At 36.8% G+C, this 25,756-nt stretch overlaps 1 protein-coding gene and 1 pseudogene across 2 annotated transcripts in view; both read right to left on the bottom strand.

Moving 5' to 3' along the window:
- The window catches only part of BCAS3 (breast carcinoma amplified sequence 3), a 655,658-nt gene that overhangs the window by 534,243 nt on the left and 95,659 nt on the right, over positions 1-25,756 (bottom strand). The window lies entirely within an intron of this gene.
- LOC105520150 lies at positions 6,218-7,146 on the bottom strand (annotated as a pseudogene). Its single transcript, XR_001003075.1, has 3 exons — positions 7,087-7,146; positions 6,998-7,048; positions 6,218-6,922 (listed from the first exon to the last, which is right to left on the bottom strand). The product of XR_001003075.1 is annotated as a non-histone chromosomal protein HMG-14-like (transcript).

The raw sequence follows: 25,756 nt of genomic DNA, 5'->3' as shown, positions 1-25,756 counted from the left end.
AGGACAATCCCATTATTGGATACATATCCAAAAGAATATCAATCATTCTACCATAAAGACACATGCATTCGTATGTTCTTCACAGCACTAGTCACAGTATCAAATTCATGGAATCAACCTATATGCCCATCAACAGAGGATTGAATTTTTAAAATGTGGTACATAGGCCGGACGTGGTGGCTCATGCTTGTAATCCCAGCACTTTGGGAGGCCAAGGCAGGTGGATCACCTGAGGTCAGGAGTTTGAGACCAGCCTGGCCAACATGGTGAAATCCTGTCTCTACTATAAATACAAAAATTAGTTGGGCGTGGTCGTGCACACCTGTAATCTCAGCTACTCAGGAGGCTGAGGAAGGAGAATTGCTTGACCCTGGGAGGTGGAGGGTGCAGTGAGCTGAGATCGCACCACTGCATTCCAGTCTGCGTGACGGGAGCAAGACTCTATCTCAAAAAAAAAAAAAAAATGTGGTACATATACACCACAGAATACTATGCAGCACAAAAAAAAGAACAAAATCATGTTCTTTGCAGCAACATGAATGCAACTGGAGGCCATTATCCTAAGTGAATTAATGCAGGAACCGAAAACCAAATACAGAATGCTCTCACTTATAAGTGGGAGCTAAACAATGAATACACATGGACACAAAGAAGGGGACAACAGACACAGGGGCCTACTTGAAGGAGGAGGGTGGAAGTAGGGTGAGGATCAAAAAACTACCCATTGGGTACTATGGTGAGTACCTGGGTGACAAAATAATCTGTACACCGAACTCCAGTGACATGCAATTTACTCATGTAACAAACCTGAACACGTACCCCCAGAACCTAAAATAAAAGTTGGAAAAAAATTCTTTATCAAGTTTTTCCTGCTAACTCTCTTGTACATATTAAGTCATATTTTCATTTTCTGTATCAATGCTGTTTTAATGTTTAATTTCAATGTTAGCATTAAAATTAATGTTATAACATTATAATGTGGGCTAAGCTTACATTAGCTCTAAAATAAATTTCATGCATGAAAAATAAAAAATAAAGGTGTTCATAATGAATAAAATGGCCATAATTCTATAACTGTTGTAGAAGCAAAAAGCATACAATTTTTAATGGCCATAATATGTTTAAAGATACTTGATTAAAGAAGATATGCAGATAGCAAGTAAGTACATGAAAAGATGTTCAACATATTTAATTATCAGGGAAATGCAAGTTGAAACCACTAACAGATACCACTACACCCAATAGAATAACTAAAATTTTTTAAACTAGTAGTACAAAGTTATGGCAAGAATGCAAACTTAATGAAGCTCTCACACATTACTGCTGGAGATGCAAAATGGTACAGTCACTCTGAAAAATAGTTTACCAGTTCGTAAAAAAATTAAACCTACATTTTCCATATGTCACAACTAGGTATTTTATTATCCATAATAAAAAGCCTAGAAACAATTAAATGTCCATCAATAGGTGAATGGACAGTTATATATTAATGCAATGAAAACTATTCAGCATTTAAAAAGAACAAACTATCTATAAAACAACAAAAATGAATCTCAATACCATGATTGTGGGGGTAGGGAGGCTAGATATAAAAGTCTACACACTATATGAGTCCCTCCTATGAAAAGTTAAAAAAAAAAAAACCAATCACAACTATAATAATAGGAAGCAAATCAGTGTTGCAAGAGAGAGGGAAAGAAGGAAGGTATAGAGCACAAAGTAGCATGAGAAACTTTTGGGGTGACAGAAATGTTAGTGTATCATTATGATGATGGTAGTTACACAAATGCATACAATTGGAACAGCTGCAGGTGGGAGAGAATCTTATATAAGCCTGAACTTCAATCTCTAAAATTGACATAAAGCAAAAATTATTTATGTTCCCTACAAATTAATCCAGTCCTCTGCTGATAAGGAATGAGTTAATAATGAATGAAATCTAACATTTTGCCTGACCAACTAGAAGGGGAAAAAAAGCAGCCTGTCGCCTTCAATTAGAAGCTCATTATGGCTACAACACACTAGATACTGGAATTCTGATCACTTCACTGGCATCATCCATACAATGTCACAACTGAGATTCTTCCTGCAACAAGCCTTCATTAGAAACAGACAAAACAAATGTTATGAAAGCTCACTTTATAGATAACCCAACAAAATTTGTCAGAACTAGAAATTATTTATATATGAGAAAAACCCTTCATTCAACAACTAATAGGAAAAGATAATTCTTTGAAATAAGGGTCTTCACGAATTCACACATTCACAAAGGAGTCAGCACGTTTCCTGCCAATAACACAGTTGTGTGCACGCCCGACATATTCTTTTGTTCTCTGTTTTCTCTTTTGAAAAGCCTTGACCATTTCCATGGAACACAGCAAGACAATCTTAATTTTCCTCATGGACAAGCTGATGAGAGTGCTTTCCATAAAATAATCAGTATGCATGCCCCATAAGGTATTACACTAAAATAGACAGACATGAAACAAGCTTTTATTTTCTATCGTACAAGCCAAAAATGGTATAGAAAACAGTGCCACAAGAAAGTTTTGCACAGAACACAGTTTTCATGTGACTTCTACAGAGCTCTAATGGATTATTTTCAAAAGTTTGTGTTTGACATTTAAACATGGAGCTATGACTTTAAAGATAAACCTAATAGCATAAAGGGGGGGAAGTTCCTAGAAGAAATTTTTAGAGCCAAGTTTAGAACGCAACTGAATCTACTGTAAGCAAATATCAGAGGCTGTAGGAAAGGCAGGAAGGATGCAATTTTTATTACTAAATGTTTCTTTAAAAATCTGTAATTTGTGCCCAGGATCCCATATATACATATAAAAATGAATAGTAAAGGCATTTTACACTATTCGTGATAAATGTAAAATAGAAATGAGTGCAAATTCTCTTTAACTGACCTTTTCTTTATCTAAGTAACTTGTTTTATTATTGAGCATGTGTGTTGAAATTTTTTTTTTTATCAGAACAATCTGTTACCTACTATACATTTGACCCATACCCATAAAGGAAGTTATTAAGATTTTATTAGGGAGGAAAAAGTCCTCATTTTTATATATTACAACAGCCAAAGGTATGGAATTTACACAGTGAATTCATTGTAGTGAAGAGGGTTAATTAAAACTTTTTAAAGAACAAATTTCAAAAAATGCTTTATTGAAAATTAAAAGGTTAATTAAGTAATTATGAACTATAAAACAAAATATTTAAACTAGATTTCTTAAAAGGAAAAATATTATAAACATGGAAGACAAAAATCAACAAGAAATCACTAAACATTTTCTCTAAATGAATCTATAATTTTTCTAAAATTTTTTTGGAGACAGTCTTGCTCTATCGCCCAGGCTGGATGCAGTGGCTCGATCTTGGCTCACTGCTACCTCTGCCTCCCAGGTTCAAGTGATTCTTATGCCTCAGCCTCCTGTGTAGCTGGAACCACAGATGCATGCCACCACACCTGAAAATAATGTTTTCTATTTTCAGTAGAGACAAGGTTTCACAATGTTGGCCAGGCTAGTCTCGAACTACTGGCCTCACGTAATCCACCTGCCTAGGTCCCCAAAAGTGCTGGGAATACAGGCATGAGCCACTGCACCCAGCCTCTATCTATAATTTTGGAATGCACAGGACAAACCAAAATAATTATACTTAGCTACAACGTTTTTGGATTTTCATATCATATGTCTTAAATTCAGGCCCTAATTCCGAAAACCTATAAACCTATTCTCCACACAATTTCTTACTCCTTCTCCCATTAATAAAAAACCAGGAGGTTGAGTCTTCATTATAATTTATATAATCAAATATTGAGTCATAGGCATTTGCTTTAAAAGGCAATGGAAAAGATGGTAGTTGTTGCAAACAGCATCATTAAGTAATTATCCCAGGAGAACCAGAGGTATTTTCAGCTGACCTCGGGCATGGCCTTCCTGATGGCCTTCTTTTAACAAAGTAAATAAGCAGAAATACTTCATGAAAGAGATTCTATAAATGCATGATTGGCCACAAAGAAAACACAAAACAGCCCAGGCCACAGCGGCTCACACCTGTAATCCCAGCACTGTAGGAGGCCAAGGCAGGCGGGATCGCTTGAGCTCAGGAGTTCAAGACCAGCCTTGGCAACATGGTGAAACCCTGTATACAAAAAAAATACAAAAAGTAGCTAGGCATAGTGGTATGCACCTGTGGTCCCAGCTACTTTGGGGGCTGAAGTAGGAGGATCACTTGAGGCCAGGAGGTTGAGGCTGCAGTGAGCAGTGATTGTGCCACTGCACTCCAGGCTGGGTGACAAAGTGAGACCCTGTCTCAAAGGAAAAAAAGAAAGAAAATACAAAACCACTAACAGATACCACTACCCATCTATCAAAACTGAAAAAAATTTTAAAATAGTGACGACAAATGCTGGAAAAGATAAAGATAAATGAGATCACTCACACATTGCTGGTGGGAATATAAAATGGAACAGTTGCCTGGACAACAGTTTAGCAGTTTCTTATAAAACTACACGTGCAACTAGCACACGAACCACCAGAGTAAAAAGGTAGGAAGATTAAAAAAAAAACTCTCTGAGCACGGTGGCTCACGCCTGTAATCCCAGCATTTTGGGAAGCCAAGGTGGGTGGATCACGAGATCAGGAGTTCGAGACCAACCTGACCAACATGGTGAAACCCTGTCTCTACTAAAAATACAAAAATTAGCCAGGCATGGTGGCGCGCATCTGTAATCCCAGCTATTCAGCAGGCTGAGGCAGAACAATCACTTGAACCTGGGAGGCGGAGATTGCAGTGAGCCGAGATCACATCACTGCACTCCAGCCTGGGCAACAGAGCAAGACTACACACACACACACACACACACACACACACACACACACGCAAACTCACTGAAAATAAATAAGAATAATAAGAATAATACTCCATCTTATGAATATACCACAGTTTGTTAATCCATTCATCTACTGAAGGGCAACTTGCTGCCAGGTTTTGGCAATTATAAATAAAGCTGCTATACACATTCACGTGCAGGCTGTGTGGACATAAATTTTCAACTTAATGTCTCCACAGTTTCATCATACAGTTAGAATCATACAGTATGATTATCAGATTGACTTCTTTTACAGAGGAATATGCATTCAAGGTTCCTCCATGTCTTTTCATGGCTTGATACCTCATTTCTTTTTAGCACTGAATGACATTCCACTCACAGGATGTACCAATGTCCATTTGCATGGTGAAGGACATCTTGGTTGTATTCAAGTTCTGGCCATTACGAATAAAGTTGCTATACACATCTTTGTGCAGGTTTTTGTGAGGACATAAGTTTCAACTCATGGAGTAAATAACAAGCAGGGCAACTGGTTAATCTTATAGTATGAGGATGTTTAGTTTTGTAAGAAACTGCCAAATTGTATTTGAAAGTAGCTGTACAATTTTGCAGTCCCACTAGCAATAAATGAGCATTTCTGTTATTCCACATCTTCTCAGCATTTGGTATTGTCAATGTTAGAGCTTTCAGCCCTTTAAAACTGTGGTATCCAACTGTTATTTTTATGCAATTCCCCAATCACATACATTATTGAGCATCTTTCATAGGCTTATTTGCCATGTGTATCTTCTTTGGTCAGGTTTTTGCTCTATTTTTCTTTCATAATTGAGATTTTATTGGTTGAGGATCAGTACATTTTAATTTGCACACAATTCTTAACATACATAACAAATATCTAAAAAGCCATGTATTGTAATTCTTTTTTAAAGTTATTCCAGTGACTTTCCAGCTTAAATTTGGAGGCAAATTTTCCTTAAGAGGCTATCAAGTACCAGTATCTTCACAATTTGATAAGCATACATCCCACCAATTCACAACTGAATAGCATGTACACTACATATTCAAATTTTTTTTTTTTTTTTTTTTTGAGACGGAGTCTCGCTCTGTCTCCCGGGCTGGAGTGCAGTGGCCGGATCTCAGCTCACTGCAAGCTCCGCCTCCCAGGTTCATGCCATTCTCCGGCCTCAGCCTCCCGAGTAGCTGGGACTACAGGCGCCCGCCACCTCGCCCGGCTAGTTTTTTGTATTTTTTTAGTACAGACGGGGTTTCACCGTGTTAGCCAGGATGGTCTCGATCTCCTGACCTCGTGATCCACCCGTCTCGGCCTCCCAAAGTGCTGGGATTACAGGCTTGAGCCACCGTGCCCGGCCTCAAATTTTTAATCTTTCACAGGACAGTAACAAAGTTATTAGGAAAATAGGACAACCACAACCAAAGGTGTTACAGAGTGGACACAATTTTGACAGGGAGAGCCATAATCAAAGAGTGGTTTTCTCGAGGAAACAATTCTACTAAAAAACAACATGGGAATAGAAGTAATTTAAAATGTTCAAGACATTAAATGCAGGACTGACTCCATATTGCCATTTAATATGCTTTGTATTATAGGATATGAAAACTAACCCCTGTCTATGGAATGTTAAGCTGACACCTGAGACAGTCAAAGCTTCCCAGAATTCAATATCCCACACTATTTTCTGGTTGTACCAAAAAATAAACAACCAGCAAATGATTTCACCTCTCAAAAAAAAGCATTGACACTTTAAAAAATGGGATGAGGTGAGATTCTCTCCTTCTTAAAAATGTTTCTAGAGCTACTAAGAAAACTTGCATTTACAAAATAGTTGATAAGAATATTCCTCTGGATTGTACAAGAAGGGAGACAGGGACCACTGATAAGACATGGTATATGGTATTAACCAGACTTGGCTTCTTTCTCTCCTGCTTCATCAGAGGCTGGACTCCCCCTTAGTTTTCATTTCCCCCTTTTCTGCAGGTAAATCTTCTTTAGTTTCTTTCAGCCTGTTTTCCTTTTGCTCCCCTTTTCCCTTTTGTTTGCACTTTTTTGTTTGAAGCTTTAACCTAAGTTTTGGGTAGAAATTAATCACCCCGTGAAGAACATGTAGAGCTTTATAGATGGTGGTTTCAGTGCTTTGCTGCTGCCTTTTTCGGCTTCGCTTCCACTTTTGCAGGAGCAAGTTTAGCGTCAGCTATCTCCTCTTGGAGATATATCTTCACCGCGCCTATCTCCTCTTGGCCTCTTCCTTGGCAGCCCCTTCGGCGGAGCTGACCTTCCTTTTGGGCATCCTGGCGGCAGGGAGGGCGCGTGCCGAGTACCTGTGGACTGCAGCCTGCCGAGAGCCTTGACGAAGCTGGGCTGCCTGGCCGCTGCCACTCCTCCTGCAGCCCGAGCTGCTGAGACCCTTCCGCTCATTTTTCAATACGATTGCTCATTTTCTTACTGTTCAGTTTTAAGAGTTCTTTAGTCAGACTTGTCTTTCACCAATATTTCCTAACCATCTGCAGCCCATCTTCTCACTCTCTTAAAATAATCTTTCACAGAGCAAAAGTTTTTAATTTTAATAAAGCCCAACTTACTGATTTTTTTCATTTATGATTGTGCTTTCAGGGTTATACTTAAGAGGTCATCGCCAAAACTCAAGGTCACCTAGATTTTCTACGTTATCTTCTAGGAGCATTGCCTTTCCATACAAACTTTAGAATTACTTAGTACATATCCACAAAATAACTTGCTTGTATTTTTATAGGAATTGCACTGAATGCGTAGATCAACTTAGGAAAAGATGACTTTTTTTTTTTTATTTCATGTATCAGTATTTTGTTGTTTTATTCATATAGATCTTTTGCTTGTTTTACACTTAAGTACTCCATTCTTTGTTGCTAGTAAAAATATTATTCAGCAATAAAAAGAAATGAGCCATCAAGTCAGAAAAAGAAATGAGGGGACCCTGAATGCATATCGCTAAGTAAAAGAAGCCTGTCAGAAAAGGTCTAAAATCGGCCAGGCGCAGTGGCTCATGATTCTAAACCCAGCACTTTGGGAGGCCGAGGCAGGCAGATCACCTGAGGTCAGGAGTTCGAGACCAGCCTGACCAATATGATGAAACCCTGTCTCTACTAAAAATACAAAAATTAGCTGGGTGTGGTGGCAGGTGCCCGTAATCCCAGCTTCTCAGGAGGCTGGGACAGACGAATCACTTTAATCGGGGAGGCGGAGGTTGCAGCAAGCCGAGATGATGCCATTGCACTCCAGCCTGGGCAACAAAAGCAAAAACTCCATCCCAAAGAAAAAAAAAAAATCAGTGGTGTCAGCAGTTAGGGGGAGGGAAAAAAGAATGAACAAGCAGAGTACAGGGGATTCTCCGGACAGGGGAACTATCTTTATGATACTGTAATAGTGGGTACATAGCACCATACATTTCTCAAATGCCACACAATGTATAATTGAATGGGTGAAACTTAATATAAACTATGGATATTAGTTGTATCAATATCAGCACATCAACTGAAACAAATGTACTAGACACACTAATTTAATGTGTTACTGATGGGAGAAAGTGGATGTATCAAAGAATAAGGGAGTCCAGGCACCAAGTGCAGTGGGTTCCGTCTCTAATCCCAGCACTTTTGGAGGCCAAGGTGAGACAACTGCTTGAGCCCAGAAGTTCAAGACCATCCTGGGCAATGTAGCAAGACCCCATCTCTACAAAAGTAAAAAATCAGCGTGGCATGGTAGCACACCTGTAGTCCCAGCTACTTGGGAGGTTGAGGTAAAAGGATCACTTCAGCCCAGAAGTTCGAGACTGCAATTAGCTACGATTGTGCCACTGTACTCCAGTGACACAGTGAGAGCTGGTCAAGAAGAAAGAAGAAAGGAGGAACAGGAGAAGGAAAAAGAAGAAGAAAGAACACTGTACTTTTCACTCAATTCTTCTATACACCTAAAACTGCCCAATAAAAGTCTACTAATTTTAAAAATAATAAAAAACAAAATTTCATAAACATTTCCTTTCTTCCTTCCCAATCTGTGTGGCTTTTATTTCCCTTTCTTGTCTTATTGCACTAGCTAGGACTTCCACTAGGAAGTGAGAGGGGACATCCTCGCCTTGTTCTTGATCTTAGCAGGAAAGCATACTTTGTAACCCTAAGTATGATGTTAGTTACATATTTTCTGTAGATATTCTTTATCAAACTGAGGAAGTTCCCTACTCTTCTTTGTTTGCTGAGAGTTTGCATCATGAAAGGGTGTTGAATTTTGTCAAAACCCAGCAAGTTATTTTTTGAGTGTTGACAAACTGATTCTAAAGCTTACGTGGAAAGGCCAAAGACTCAACATAGCCAACACAATATTGAAGGAGAAGAGATGAATTGAAAACTGATGCTGCCTGACATCCAAGACTTACTATAAAGATACAATAATCAAGACAGTGTGGTATTGGTGAAAGAATAGAGAAATATAAAGGAACAGAACAGGGAAAGCAGAAATAGACCCACACAAATATAGGCAATGGATCACTGACAAAGAAGCAAAGGCAATCCAATGGAAACAGGAGAGTCTTTTCAACTGAAACAATTGTATTTTCACAAACAAAAACAAAACAAAAGGCATTAGGCCTTTGTGTGAGCCACATGACTACCAAACTGAGCAACTGCTGCAGGCAGTGTGATTATTCAACCCAAGGAGCACACTGGCCAGTTTGTCTTTGCCCAGCATGTGAGGCAGCAATAGCTAGTCATGTGATAAATAAATTAGTTACAAATAAATTTAATGTATGGAATAACATTTGTTTGAAAGAACTGCAAAAAGAAAATCAGTTCTTGCAAATGACTCACTGAATCCATACTACAACTACAACTTGAATCTTTGTTTGTTTGTTTGTTTCCTGAGACAGAGTTTTACTCTTGCTGCCCAGGCTGGAGTGCAGTGGTGCAATCTTGGCTCACTGCAACCTCTGCCTCCCGGGTTCAAGTGATTCTCCTGCCTCAGCCTCCTGAGTAGCTGGGATTACAAATGTGTGCCACCACACCCAGCTAGTTTTTGAATTTTTAGTAGTGACAGAGTTTCACCATGTTGGCCAGGCTGGTCTTGAACTCCTGACCTCAGGTGATCCACCTGCCCTGGCCTCCCAAAGTGCTGGGATTACAAGCATAAGCCACCGTGCCCGGCCTGATATTTGTTAAAAACCAGTACTATGCACCACTCGCTGGTGAACCTGAGCTACAAGTTAGAATAATAACTTCCCTTGAGAGAAAATCTCTTCATAAACTTTTTTTAATTTTGGGAGAAAAAACAAATCTTATTTTCTTCATTAGAATACAGAAAACATACCATCCTCAAGCAAATAATAAACACCCAACCAAGTCCATTACTCTCCTCTGCACACTACCTCTCCACAAAAAAAGTAGTAAAAACAGAAAGTGTATATTGAGCTATAAATAGACTAGTTCATGCAGAAAACTGAATTTGTGTAGTACATACATTTTCCAGAATGAAAAGGAAATGAATAAAGACATTTAAAAGGAAGATAGCAGATTTAAAAAAAAAAAGGAACTGAACATGGAGATTCAATTTGTGAAATTACATGTTATTTCAAAAAAATTCTGTCTCAAGACTCCAGCATCAATTCTTCTCTGACAGTTTCTAGCCTCCCAGCTTGCTGGCCTGGCCTAGTTCTTACTTGCTGTACCCCAAAATCACACAAACCAATTCCTTAAAACGAGTATTTTGTGTGTATCTATGTGTCTATCTTTGCTTATATATGCTGGCTAATATACTGAGGAATAAAAACTAAAACACTCATACACAGGGCCAAACATTTGCTCGAAGAAAAACAGTAAGGACTCTCGTTTTGCATCACTGGCTGAGCCTCTGGCTCATCTCAAGTGGGAAGTGAAGACTAAGGCAGAATTGTAGATGGCATTACAACACATTCAAGGACTGTCCCGGTTTAAAGCCAATCTGCAAATACCAGAGTACTTTTTTTTTTTCTTTTTGTAGTCCCAGCTACTCGGGGGGCTGAAGCTAGAAGTCTGCTTGATCCCCGGGAGGTCAAGGCTGCAATGAGCTATGACCATGCCACTGCACTCCAACCTGGGTGACAGAGCGAGACCCTGACTTAAAAAAAAAAAATAAGGAAACTTGAAAACATAATAAAGGGCTCATGAAAAACCCACAGCTAACACCATATTCAATAAAGAAAAACTGAAAGTTTTCCCCTAACATCAGGAACAAGACAAGGATACCCACTATTATTCAACACTGTACTGAAAGATCTATGCAAAGCAATTAGGCAATACAAAGAAATAAAAGGTATCTATTCATAGATAACATATTCTTATACAGAGAGAAAATTCCCGATAATCTATAAAAGTACTAGAACTGATAAATTCAACAAAGTTGCAGGATCAACATGCAAAACCTAGCAATGAACAATCCAAAAGACAAACGAAGAAAACAGTTCCATTTATAACAGCAATACAGTATCTACAGAAATTCCAATGGCTTTTTATGCAGAAATGAGAAATCCAATCCTAAACGCAAATGTAAGTACAAGCGGCACCAAACAGTCAAAACAAAGTTGGAAAAGAACAAATTTGGAGGACTCACATTTTGAAACTTACAACAGAACTATGGTTATTAAAACACTGTGAAACTGGCCTACTATTAGACATACAAATGTCTAATGTCTCTCATTACACATTCCAAAAATGAAATAGAATTCAGAGTCCAGAAACAAATTAATGATGAATTAACTTTTGAAAAAGCTGCCAAATCTATTCAATGGGGAAAGGACAGGCTCTTCAGTAAATTATGTTGAGACAAGTAGAAATTTCTCTGCAAAAGAATGAAGTGAAACCCTAGCTCCCAATTCGAAATAGTTCTAATGACCCAAATATAAAACTATAAAACTCTTACGAGCAAACAAATAGGTAAATCTTCCTGACCTTGAATTTGGCAATTGATTCTTAGATATGATACCAAAGGTATAAGCAACAAATGAATGAACTGATAAATCAGATTACATCAATATTTTAAAACATCTGTGGAACAAAGGACATTATTAAGAAAGTAAAAAGAAAACCACAAAATGTGAGAAAACATTTGTGAATAATATATCAGACAAGGGTCTAGTATGCCAAATATATTGTTAATTTTTATAACAAGTAGACAAACATTCCAATGGAAAAAAAAAAAAAACGTGGGCAAAGGAATTGAATAGACATTTTTCCAAAGAAGATATACAAATGGTCAACACATATATAAAGGATGCTCAACATCATTAGTCATTAGGATAATGCAAATCAAATTCACAATGAAATATAACTTTACAGCCACTAGGTTGGTCATAATTTAAAAATTAAAATCAGAACAGGGCTAGGTGTGGTGGCTCATGCCTGTAATCCCAACACTTTAGGAGATCAAGGCAGGAGGATCACTTGAAGAAACTGGAACTCTGGTCCACTGCTGGTAGGAATATAAAATGGTACATCTCCTGCAGAAAACAGCTTGGCAGTTCCTCAAAAAGTTAAACACAGAATCATCATATGACCCAGCAATTCTACTCCCGTACCCAAGAGGAAGCAGCATACGTTCACACAAAAACTTGCACATGAATGTTCATAGCAGCATTTTCATCATAACCACAAAGCAGAAACACCCATATGTCTCTCAACAGATGAATGGATAAACAAATTGTAGTGTACGTATACAATGTAATATTATTCGCCCATAAAAAGGTATGAAGTACTGACACATGCTACAGCATGGATGAACCTCCCAAACATTATGCTAAGTGACAGAAGTCAGAAACAAATGGTCACATATTGTGTGAATCCAGTTATATGAAATACCCAGAACAAGTCAATCCACAGAGACAGAAGGCAGATTGTTGGTTGCCAGTGGCTGGAGGAAGGGGGAAACAGGGAGGGACTGCTTAGTGGATATGGGATTTTCTTTCGATGTCAATAAAATGTTCTGGAACTAGTGGCTGTGGTGATACAACACTGTAAATGTACTAAATGCTGCTGAACTGTATACTTTAAAATGTTCACTTTTATATTATGTAAAGTCACCTCAACAAAAAGAAAGAGAAAGAGAGGGAGGGAGGGAAGAAGGAAAGAAGGAAAGAAGGAATGAAGGAAGGGAGGGAGGGAGGCTGTCAAGGTTAATATCAGATAAAGTAGACTTTGGAGCTAAGAAAATAAGCAGAGACAGAGAGGAAAATAAAGATAGAAGGGTCAATACATCAAGAAGACACAGCAACCCTAAATGTATATATATTGAACAAAAGAGCTGGAAGTTATCTGAAGTAAAAATGGCTAGAGTTGAAAGGAAAAATAGACAAATCCACAATTATAATAGGAGAGACTTCAACATACTTCTCTCAACAACTGATAGGAAGACTAGACAAAAAACCATATAGAACAACTCACAAACACCATCAGCTAACAGGAACTTGACATTTATATAATACCCAATAACAGCAGAGTACAGATTATTTCAACATTGAGGTTTTGAGCCAATCTGAATGAGAACTTGGTGATGCTTTTAAACAAGACAGGAAGTAAGTGGGGATGCCTGTGTATACATATTCAACCATACTAACAAAAAAGAACTTTTGACATAAGAAATATACCTGATCCTGACTGAAAAAAATAAAAAAGTAGAACAGGGCTAGGTGTGGTGGCTCATGCCTGTAATCCCAACACTTTAGGAGATCAAGGCAGGAGGATCACTTGAGCCCAGGAGTTCGAGACCACTCTGTGCAACAAAGCAAGACACCCTTTCTACAAAAAAATTTAAAAATTAGTTGGGCATGGTGGTGCACGTCTGTGGTCCCAGCTACTCAGGAGACTAAGGTGGGAGGATCGCTTGAGCCTGGAAGGTTGGGGCTGCAGTGAGCAGAGATGTCACCACTGCACTCCAGCCTGGGTGACAGAGTGAGACAATGTCTCAAAAAAAAAAAAAAAAATTAGCCAGGTGCAGTGGTACGTACCTGTGGACCCTGCTTCTCAGAAGGCTGAGGTGGGAGAATCACTTGAGCCCAGGAGTTCAAGCTTGCAGTGAGCTATGACAAAGTGAGACTTTGTGAAAGAGAGAGTGAGGGGAAAAAAAAGGAAAAAGAAAAGAGAAAGAAAGAAGTAGAAAGGGAGTGTGTAACCAAGAGCATAGAACACAAGCAGGAACTTTCAGGAAAAATAACATTTTCAAAATTTTTTTTATACTTTGTTTTTAAGTCTCCATCAGATTGTGATCTTGTTTAAGCCAATAATAGTATATTATTAATTTTGCATGCCCAGGCATGTGCTTAGACATAGTTTACCATCAATAAATGTTTTAGAATGAAGCAGAAACCAGCAGAACTGAAGGGAAAACAAGACGTTCGGAAATAGAGTGTAATGAGCAGTGGCCACTGTTAAGGATCATAAGCAAGGGGAATTTATCCCTTGTGATCTGTTTTATTATATCACACTCAAACATTACAAACTTAAAAATCCACCTGGTCACAGTAATCTCCCTAAACAATTCTCTCTAATAATTTAATTCCTGTTTCTAAAGCTTTCAATGACACACCACTGCCATGAAGTTCAAACTTTTATCTATGCAAATAAAGACCTTCACTAGATGGACTCAGGTTTTTGTTTGTTTTGGGGGGTTATTTATTTATTTATTTAGAGACGGAGTCTCCCTCTTGTTGCCCAGGCTGGAGTGCAGTGGCGCAATCTTGGCTCACTGCAACCTCTGCCTCCTGGGTTCAAGTGATTCTCCTGCCTCAGCCTCCTGAGTAGCTGGGATTACAGGCATGCGCCACCTTGCCCGGCTAATTTTTGTATTTTTAGTAGAGATGGGATTTCAACATGTTGGTCAGTCTGGTCTGGAACTCCTGACCTCAGATGCTCCACCCGCCTTGGCCTACCATAGTGCTGGGATTACAGGCATGAGCCACCATGCCCAGCCACAACTAATATAAATTTATTGAATGAATAAATTAATGAGAATATAAAAGGCAATAATTCCCTCTACCATTCTGAGATTGAGGCCTAATTTTGACTTTAGATTCACTGTTACTTCCATACTGCTCAAAATAATTTCATTGGTATTTAGTAACCCATTTTAGATGAGGTGTTAGGATATACCAACATCACATATAATTCCCTATCTTCAGGCATTAGCTACTGTGCCTAGCCTTGTTGGAGCACTTTTAAACCATTAGTTTAAATTCTCCCCTTTCAGAAAACTTGTACTGCAGCCTTTAAACCTTTATTAACTTTTTTACTCACGGTATTCTATCTACTTGGCTCTATTCCATCCGTGCATCTACTCACTGACTACAATGATATCCTCCCAGCTTGAGATGCTTGCTTCTTCCTTTGCAAACTTATGATACTTGTATCCATCAGGTCAATTAAAAGATCTGCCAGCCACAATCGACATAAAGAAAATTGTCCTACTCAGCATCCCATGATAAGCCAGTAGTCTTAGATGGTCATGCTTGATACTACAAGGGCCCTCCCCCTTAGTTAGACCAACAAATGTATCTGAACCAAGGGCAAGCAAAATTTACAGGTTGGCATGAAGTGAAAAACTCTACTTCTATAGATACAGACCATAGCACCTTTTAAAAAAAGAAGACAGAAAACTGAAGTTTTCCATACAACTATACTGGGAAGATAGGGAATTATATGTGATGTTGGTATATCCTAACACCTCATCTAAAATGGGTTAGTAAATACCAATGAAATTATTTTGAGCAATATGGAAGTAACAATGAATCTAAAGTCAAAATTAGGCCTCAATCTCAGAATGGTAGAGGGAATTATTGCCTTTTATATTCTCATTAATTTATTCATTCAATAAATTTATATTAGTTGTGGCTGGGCGTGGTGGCTCATGCCTGTAATCCCAGCACTTTGGGAGGCCGAGATGGGCAGATCAGCTGAAGTCCGGAGTTTGAGACCAGCCTGAGCAACATGAAGAAACCCCATCTCTACTAAAGAATCAAAATTAGCTGGGTGTGATACGCATGCCTGTAATCCCAGCTACTCAGGAGGCTGAGGCAGGAGAATCCCTTGAACCCAGGAGGCAGAGTTTGCGGTAAGCCAAGATCATACCACTGCACTCCAGCCTGGGCAACAAGAGAGAAACTCCATCTCAAAAAAAAAAAAAAAAATTATATACTTTGTGCCAGGCACTATGACTGCAAAACAAGGCAAAAGCCTTCCCACTGTTGAACATATTCTAGTAGGTAAAGACACCTACTGAACACAATATAAACACATAAATCAGTAAAATAAATCAAATGTTAGAGATTAATAAGTAATATGCATAAAGAAAAACACAGAGTAGGGAAAAGGGATCAATGCAGATGATAAAAGGATATGCAGCACTGTCCATACAGCCATGTGAAGATTAGAAAGTAAGAATTAGAAATGACCTGGGAGTCCTCGTTTCTTTAAATAGCTGATATAAGCTTGTATGTAAAAAGAATGCAATCTGTCATACTGGTCACAAGGTAGATAAATGGCAGTATAACTGAATGTAGGGGGAGGAACAAGAGGGTACATCTTGCCAAAAATATGGAGATGGGATATTTTCTTAACTTCAACAAATAGTATGGCTGGGTGCAGTGGCTCACGCCTGTAATCCCAGCACTGTGGGAGGCCAAGGTGGATCAGCTGAGATCATGAGTTCGAGACCAGCCTGACCAATATGGTGAAACCCCATCTTTACTAAAAATTGCAAAAATTAGCCCAGGTGTGGTGGTGTGTGCCTGTAATCTCCAGCTACTCAGTGGGGTGAGGTAGGAGAACCGCTTGAACACGGGAAGTGGAGGTTGCAGTGAGCCGAGATTGCACCACTACACTCCAGCCTGGACGACAGAGCAAGACTCTGTCTCAAAAAAAAAAAAATTAACAAACAACAACAAAATATTAACAGAGACACTAGGAAAAGGGCACATATAAATTTTTAGCCAATTTTTAAAAATATATACCAATACTATGTAAAATAACAAAATAAATTAAAAAACAAAAATCAACCTTAGTAGCATATCAAAACCCTGTCTCTACAAAAAAAAGTTAAAAATTAGCTGGGTGTGGTGTTGTACACCTACATTCCTAGCTGCTCAGGAGGCTGAGAGAGGATACGTTGAGCCCAGGAGTTCAAGACTGCAGTGAGCTATAACTGGGCCACTGCACCGCAGTCTGGGCAACAGACTGTCTTTAAAAAAAAAAAAAAAAAAGCTAAGAGAATGCAAAACCCAAAGTGAGTATCATTAGGAAATAATTGTCTTTCGAATGAAAGCCAGCCTGTAGATACAGAGGAATTTATTTTCAATACAATGGTGGAATCCAAGGATACAAAAGAAAGAGCTTAGAAACTGAACATTAGAAAAAGGAGAGAGAGCACACTCAGCAGTAAGCAAATGTGAGCATTGCTTACTTAGATGAGAATATAAATAAGTGGAGAAAGGAACTATAACCCGCAATGTGGAATCACAGAAGATCATGTCCCGTAGAGTATGCAGAATATTGGCAGAGGAAAAGGACATGGAACTAGCTACTGTCAGGGTTCTCAATAGAAAATTGAAAAAAAAAAAATTGTTCTAGTATGCTTCCTTTTTTTTAATCACCATATAGGCAGGTGGTATCTTGGTGCCAGAAGTTAACCTGAGTATAACGAGTTCATGTCACTATTTTTTGATACGTTGTGTAGTAGTAACCTTACATTTTTAGTGATTGTAAGTTTCCTAATTAATTCACCAAATGTATAAGGTTGTCCACTACCAAAACATAAAGCTGAAATTCCATTGCAATCAAAGATCTCCTATTTTAAAAGGTTATTATCCAATGATCTGATTAAAGCAGTGACAGGATATACCTATCATTTACTTTTGTTGAGTCATATTAATTAAAAAATTAGTTCCAAAGTAGAAAGGGATATCAAAAAATCTAAAAGTAATGCAGTTATTTATTAAAGTATGTTTTACAATTACTTTTAAATAAAGATATATAGAAGTATAACATACCTAAAAATGAGTGTAAAAATCTAAAGTGTACACCTTGGTAAATTTTCATAAAGTCCATATGTCCCTTATAACTCCACCAAAGAGAAAAATACATTTCCAGCACCTCGAAAGGCTGCCTCATGCCATCTTCCATTTCCTGGTCCCCAGTCTCCCCAAAGGCCATCACTAGAGACTCTTTTTGGGAGCCTGATTACGTAAGCAGCCATGTGGGGAAGCCCTATGCCAAGGAACTGCAGACAGCCTTTAAGAATTGCCCCTAGGAAGGCTAGAAGTGGAATCTCCCCCAGTCAAGCCCTCAGAGGAGACCTTCACTCCAGCCTGTAAGACCTAAGTTAATGAACTAGTTAATTTGTGCCTGGACTCCTAACCCATATAAAGTATGAGAAGATAAATGTTGTTCTAATATGCTAAATATGTTCTAATATGTTATATACCAATAGATAACCCATCCAGTCTCTCTCTTTTGCAACAAAATGATCTTTAGATTTAGTGTGACCTCAAAGATGCAGAAGGGTTTTTTAATAGACACATAATAAAGTTTCAGTCCTTCTGCCATTATACTACTTTAAAATGACATTGATGGGCTGGGCGCAGTGGCTCACACCTGTAATCCCAGCACTTTAGGAGGTCTAAGCGGGAGGATCACAAGGTCAGGAGATCGAGACCATCCTGGCTAACTTGGTGAAACCCCGTCTCTACTAAAAATACAAAAAATTAGACGGGCGTGGTGGTGGGCGCCTGTAGTCCCAGCTACTGGGGAGGCTGAGGCAGGTGAATGGCATGAACCCGGGAGGCGGAGCTTGCAGTGAGCCGAGATCCGGCCACTGCACTCCAGCCTGGGCGACAGAGCAAGACTCTGTCTCAAAAAAAAAAAAAAAAAAAAGACATTGATTAAATTTCAGCAGTGTAAGTAAAATTATGACTTTATATGTGCTACATTTAAATCTACTAAATTAAGTTCCTTACTTAGAGTAGTATATGAAAAATTATTATACACATTTTATTTATTTAAATATTTTTTTAAATTGTAGCAATATAATCTATTCTGAAACAAATTTAACCAAATGAGCCTCCATAGTTCAAGTTCTATAACACACAAACATTTCTGGAATTCTAGCTCACTTTTATTGAGACAATAGGGAGAGTTTTTGAAATGATAAAACGGAGAAGCCTACTAAGCATTAAGCAATTTTAATCAAAAGTAACTTTAATTTTCACAAGTTATACAAGTAATTTGTTCTTAATTAATTGAGGTTAACCTGTTAAAAGATTTGACCAAATGTACATAACCACATCACTTGGTTAAGTAATCATGGGAATTCTCAACCCATAACTTAGGAATCTTTTTATATATAAATACTACCATATATGTTGTAAATACGGGGAAACCTTCTGACAATCTGTTTCAGATCCAACAGTTTCTACATAAGACAAAAGTCAAGAATGCAGTGAGGACTAGTAAAATGAACCACTAAAGGAGTCAAAACATGAAGAGGTCAAAAAACAGGAATTAAATAAGATTTTTAGCTATGCACAACTAAGTATTCCTGTGTAATTATATCTTTATATAATAGGATCAACAATTCATTTTCTTTGTCACAAACTAGGTTTTTTGCATCTATAGAATGAGAAATGAGCAAGTGCCTTGAGCTTTTTGTGAAGAGTAAGTTTGATGCTGAATACTTGAGCTTTTTAAAAATTGTAATGCATGAGAGGTGGTAGCCTCACACTGTACCTTCTGCATCTTTAAAATTTAAATACCTCCCGAAAATGGTACAGTAGACAGATGCAAAGGGATCTTTTATGCTTGATGAAAAACAAGAATTACAAATAATACAATATCGAATTCAATTCCAAAACTCGTTTCATAAATCCCTAACAAAAATATTTAAATTTTGTCTCTCGTCTACTTTTAATTATTTGTAACAGTATGTTTTTTCTTTACATTTGTGTATTTTATTAGAATCATAGCCATTCTTAACCTGGACAATGTTTTTAAAATAGAGGGTTTTTTTTAATGCAATACAATGAACATCACTTTAAAGCAATGTGAAATATGGCTTTCATGATTTCAAAATTCTAAACATTAATATCATTTTCCTTTACAAAGACCTTTATTATTTTCATTCATGATATTTAACAGATTGAAACAAAATTAGGAGAAGCGGAACAAAGTATTTGAGAAAGTGACATTTTCCAAGAATGTGCATGTATAAGTGAAACACAAAATAGCAAAGACATTTAAAATCTACCACAAATTGCAAGAAGCATGGAAACACTTATTTTTAAATGAGAAAAAGCTGCACAACCTTCAACATGTGTTATTGAATCTAATGCTTTAAATTTAAGAGGAAAATTTTTGATAGTATTACATTATTTGTATTCTTATTCGGCTCCTAAAGAACAAAAGCCAGTTGGTCTTGTTTTTAATAATTAAAAAGAAAAAGCAAAGAAAATGGAAACTTAACCATATTAAAAGGTAAACCTGTGATGAGCCTAGTTAATAATAACTTTATTCTGCATTTTTGTTCTGCAGAGTTCTCAACAAACACTGGGTTATGAAACCTTCCAACACTCGCACAGCTTATGGAGAGGTAACCAGGCACAAAGGGGTAAGCAACATCTCCACACAAAAACAGGAGGTAATATTACAATTGGGATTGGAATCAGACATTCTTCGTCAATAGAGATCTAACAGACAACATAAGACGCAAAGACATAATACATTATACTGAAAAAAGAAAGTAAATTTTCTTTATTTGTGATTAAACACAAAGATGTGTTAGAAAGACTCTGTCTTCAAGGAGCTTTCAAAATAATTAGCTGAGTTTTCTTGTAAGGATTGGAAATTCAGTTATAATACAAAGAAATATGTTTAATGATATTACCACAATGATAAACAAATCCAATGAAAATTCAAATTATGAAAGAAATGTTACAACAAACAGATATGGGCTGCCAGTTTATTTACATATATATGTAATATACATATAATATAAATACATAATCTATTTATACGATACTATTTTCTACTATGCCCACACAATCTTCCTCCACTAAAAACCACGCATAAGACAGGTACAGTGGCGTACTCCTGTAGTCCCAGCTACTCCAGTGTCAGGAGGATCACTTGAGCCTATTTGAAGCCAGGAGTTTGAGGCTGCAGGGTGCCATGAATCATGCCTGTGAATAGTCACTGCACTTCAGCCTGAGCAACATAATGAAACCCTGTCTCTAATAAAAACAACAAAAACCATGCATAAGTACAGCATGATTAATATTTTTTTAGATTTTTGTCCAGAAAAAAATATCCAGAATGGTAGTATAGAGAAGTCAGCAAACTATGCCCAAAATCCTGCCCTACTGCTATTTTGTAAATAATGTTTTACTGAAACACAGCCACACCTATTCACTTCTTTATTGTCTATAGTTTAGTTGCCACAGAGAACATATCATCCACTGAACCTAAAATATTTCTTGCAGGAGAAAATTTGCCAACCTCTGACCCATACCTTTCTATTTCAAGTGAATTTGGGCTGCTTTTCACTCTTTCTCGGGGGTCTTATAGTATTTGCTGTAGTTCTTGTGGGGAAATATGAGATCAGCCTAATCCCCACCACTCCCTCTTCGTTCCCTACAGCCCCCTCACCACCTCCCAGTTATTAAAGCTCCTGAAATTCAGCAACTTTACAATGATATATATTGGAATTGACCATTCTGAGTCAATTATCCTTGGTACACACTGTGCTATTTCATTACATCAAATGAAGTCGTTTCATTTCCATTAAGGTTGCTTAACTTTTACCTTAAATATTTCCTCAATCACAATGCTTTGCTGTTCTTATTTGGAAACTATGCACATGTTGTGATTTTTCTTCCCATTTTGTTCAGTCTCTCATTTAATTCCATTTTCTATCTATTCTCCCTTCCATGCCTTACAATTCATCAATTCTGTGATCAATTTGTGGGGTTTATCTCACCATGTCTTCCTTGAGTTCTTGTATCACTGTTTTATGGCCTTCCTTCATGGAAAAAAAATCAGCTTTAAAATTTTTTAATTTAAAGTTTAAATTTTATTTAAAATTGAATTTTAAAAAAGTATTGTGTGGCCAGGCGTGGTGGCTCACACCTGTAATCCCAGCACGTTGGGAGGCCAAGGGGGGTGGATCACCTGAGGTCAGGAGTTTGAGACCAGCCTGGCCAACATGGTGAAAACCCTCCTCTACTAAAAATACAAAAATTAGCCAAGCATGGTGGCACGCACCTGTTCCCAGCTACTTGGGAGGCTGACACAGGAGAATCACTTGAACCCAGGAGTTGGAGGTTGCAGTGAGCCGAGATTGCATCACTGCACTCCAGCTTGGGCAACAAGAGCAAAACTCCATCTCAAAAAAAAAAACAAGTATTGTGAAATATTTGCTTACAATTTTAAACTGCTCCCCAGGAACATTATTCTACTGATTGTTCTTCCCTTGTCAAAAACTTTCCAATGACTTAGGTTTTCCATTTCATGAAAGTTAACATATTTACTGGCATAAAAGTTGTATAATATTACCTTATTATCTTTTATTGATCATAAGCTCTGTAGTGATGCCCCTTCTTTCATTCCTGATATCAGTACTTTGTGTCTCCTGTTTCTCTTAATTAGTCTCATTAAAGGGTTATCGATTTTACTGATGCTACCAAATAATCAGTTTTTGGCTTAATTGAAAGAATCAGGAAATTCCAAATAAAGTTCTAGTGAATCAGGAGGTATGATAGATAATCTGCTGAATATAAAAGAGTTTAAACAAGGTTGTGGATGTTTACGACAGCTAGTTTGCCATCTTTTGTTACACCTATTTATTGAATATACACCTATGAGTTTTGCCATACAAATCTACAGTTCAACTACTCTGATCTCATAAAAGGAAAGTAAAACTTCTACTAGATATAAGGTTAAAGTGCAATCATTTGACAATACAGCAAAATCTTCCAAGCCTCCAAGAAATAATCAGGTCCCATTTCCTGATAACACAATGTACAAGTTTGTCAGTCTTTTAAGTGTCATCTTCCCTAAACTGAAATCCAGGATCTGCCTTCACCAAACAGATAAATCAACAAGTGTCAAAAAGAATTAGCTATTTTAAAACTTATAAAGTGGTTTTAATCTACTGAAGTGCAAGTGAAACACTTTATAATTACTTTTCTACATAACTTGATCTAACATGAAGTAGTATAAAACTATGTTTAGGTTATTATAACTAAAACACTAACACAAAGGAAACATTTTACTTTTTCTGCTAGGCTCAAAGGAGATGACTCCATCTAAAAGTACTATATGACAACTCATAATTCAATATACATGTGAGATATCTGTAAATAATATTAATAATCCATATTAATGAAAAATTCCAACATTTCCAAGGCCAATGACAACAGAGTTCAAACCAAACGACAGTTTGTTCTAATAAAGAAAATAACTGCCTACTAAACCTTCCAGGATATTTTCCATGTTTTTTTTTTTTTACTATGTGGAGATATTAAAACATTATTAATGAAGGAACGAAAACAACAGAACTAAACACTCTAGTTAATGCCATCTGTACATTTTTCAGACTTATAAGCTCTTTCACTAAAAAGAAGTACTGTATAAGCTTCCGGACGGCAGAGATTAAGTCTCGCTCACTGTTATATGTTGAGCATTAGTACTACTTGTTAAAAGAATTAATTAAAAATTAAGAAAAGAATTAAGAGAATTAATGTTAACTATCTGTTAAAAGATTTAATCACTCTGTCCGATACAATTATCCAACCCCACAGAATGTATAACACCAAGAGTGAGCCTTAATGTGAACGATGGACTCTGGGTGATAATGATGTGTCAATGTGTCAATGTAGGTTCATCAACTAAAACAAATGTACCACTCTAGCGGGGACTGTTGATAATGGCAGAGGCTATAAATGTATGCGGGCAGGAGATATGTGGGAACTTTCTGTATCTTCCACTCAATTTTGCTGTGACCCTAAAACTCCTCTAAAAATCTCCCAAAAAAGCTGAGAGGATAAAATTTAGAGAATCCATTTTTTAGAATCCATTTAAAAGTCTAAACAGTTAATCACTAAATGAAAAATTAAGGAGACGTACTTGAGAAAATTCCATTTCTGAAACAAACATCCTAAAATGTTTGACATTCTACCTTTTGTGAATCTTGCTTTTCTAATAAGGCTCATATCTGTTACTGTTGTATAATATCTATAATTTCATCATGAGAATATGAACATTGTACATTTGATAAATACCACCCGTTGTTATAAAGGCTTTACAAGTATTATTTCATTTAACCTTTACAATAACCCTATGATGTAGGTAAAACTTTATACAGGAAAGCTTCTCTTTCTTTCTTTTATTGCAGCAACCATGGCCTGATAAGAAAAGCTTTTCTGTAAACATTTTATTTAATCTTCAAATTTAAAAAAAGGAACACTTTAATCTTTAATATTTAGCAATAAACTACCAGTGGAAATGTTTCTAACAATAGTAAAGATTTTGGTTGCTAAATATGTAATATTTAAGTTGTTGATATTCATTTACTGGTTGATTAGGAAATCCATTTATAGACGAAGAAGAGAAGTAAAAGAAGACTGAAGTTTCAACCTTGAGTTCAGTAACATCAGGTTTCCAAATAACCAAAGAAAAAACTAACAAATCTGCCTTTGGTATTCATGTAGTAGACAGTATAAGCAGCCATAATAATAGTATAACTGTTACAGTATACTGTTCGAAAGTAGTAATTCAAGATACTACGAATCTCATATTGTAAATCCCCATATAAAAGAAAAATGTATTTTATATCTTTAACAGCAAAAATATTAATAAACTTCATTATTTTTTAATTTTGGAAGATATATGAATTTAATGAGTCTATTAGAAGGTTCTATTGTACTTTCCTATTTTATCGCTTTCTTCTGATAGATAACAAAATCACAGAAACTGCTGGCAGAGGAATACAGAAGAAGGGAAAGGCAAAACAGACCAGTTAAAAATTAAACATTAAAATGTTAGTTAATGATAAAGAAATACATCATAAAGTTCCCTAAAAATCATGTACAGTTAGTTTTGAGTCATACTATTACAAGGAACTTTTGAAAACTAAAAGAATATACTAGGGAAAATTTATAAGTTGGTTATGGTAGAAGCACTAACACCAACAAAAAGCAGTATGTTGCTGGGATTTACTTCCCCAAAAGCAATATAACTTGTAACTGCTTATCAGGTATGATAAATAAAAAAAAAATACAGAGTCATTTTTCATATCGACAGATATACATAACCATACCTAACAAAAAAACATAGGGTACTTGAAATGAGGACACTAAAGACTGGCTCAACTTATAAAAAGATGTTAATGATACCATCTTCTGCCAAGCAAGCACAGTGAGGCCAAATGTACTACTATACTGTGAAAGAGTATGCCCAGTTTTATTACTCTAGTATCATCTTAAAACTTGATAATCTACCAATGTGTATTAGTTTGAGTACACATATGAAATCAATAGAAACCACTTTATTAAACATTTCAAAGAAACCAAAGTTCATCACAGCATTTGAGACACACTGAGAAATGAAGTAAAGCCAAAATTAACAGATTACGCTTAAAGTCTAATTCTCAAAATCAAGGAATAATCTGTTATATCAAAACAGAAAAAGAAACATTTCAGAGAAGGATATGTGTAAAAAATTATAGTCAATTATTTTCCTTGTCAACTCTTAAAATGAGAGCAGAAAATCTAAGCTTTTGCTTATCTTTATTAAGGAGACAATAAAATATCCTGTTCTAAATTAATACTTCTAAGGAATTTGACATATTATTGAAATACAACAAAA

This window comes from Colobus angolensis, unplaced genomic scaffold, assembly GCF_000951035.1.
Source record: "Colobus angolensis palliatus isolate OR3802 unplaced genomic scaffold, Cang.pa_1.0 Scaffold37, whole genome shotgun sequence".
In the NCBI taxonomy this organism is placed as follows: domain Eukaryota; kingdom Metazoa; phylum Chordata; class Mammalia; order Primates; family Cercopithecidae; genus Colobus; species Colobus angolensis.
Note: the sequence above shows the minus strand (reverse complement) of the source record. Positions and strands in the feature narration are given on the sequence as shown.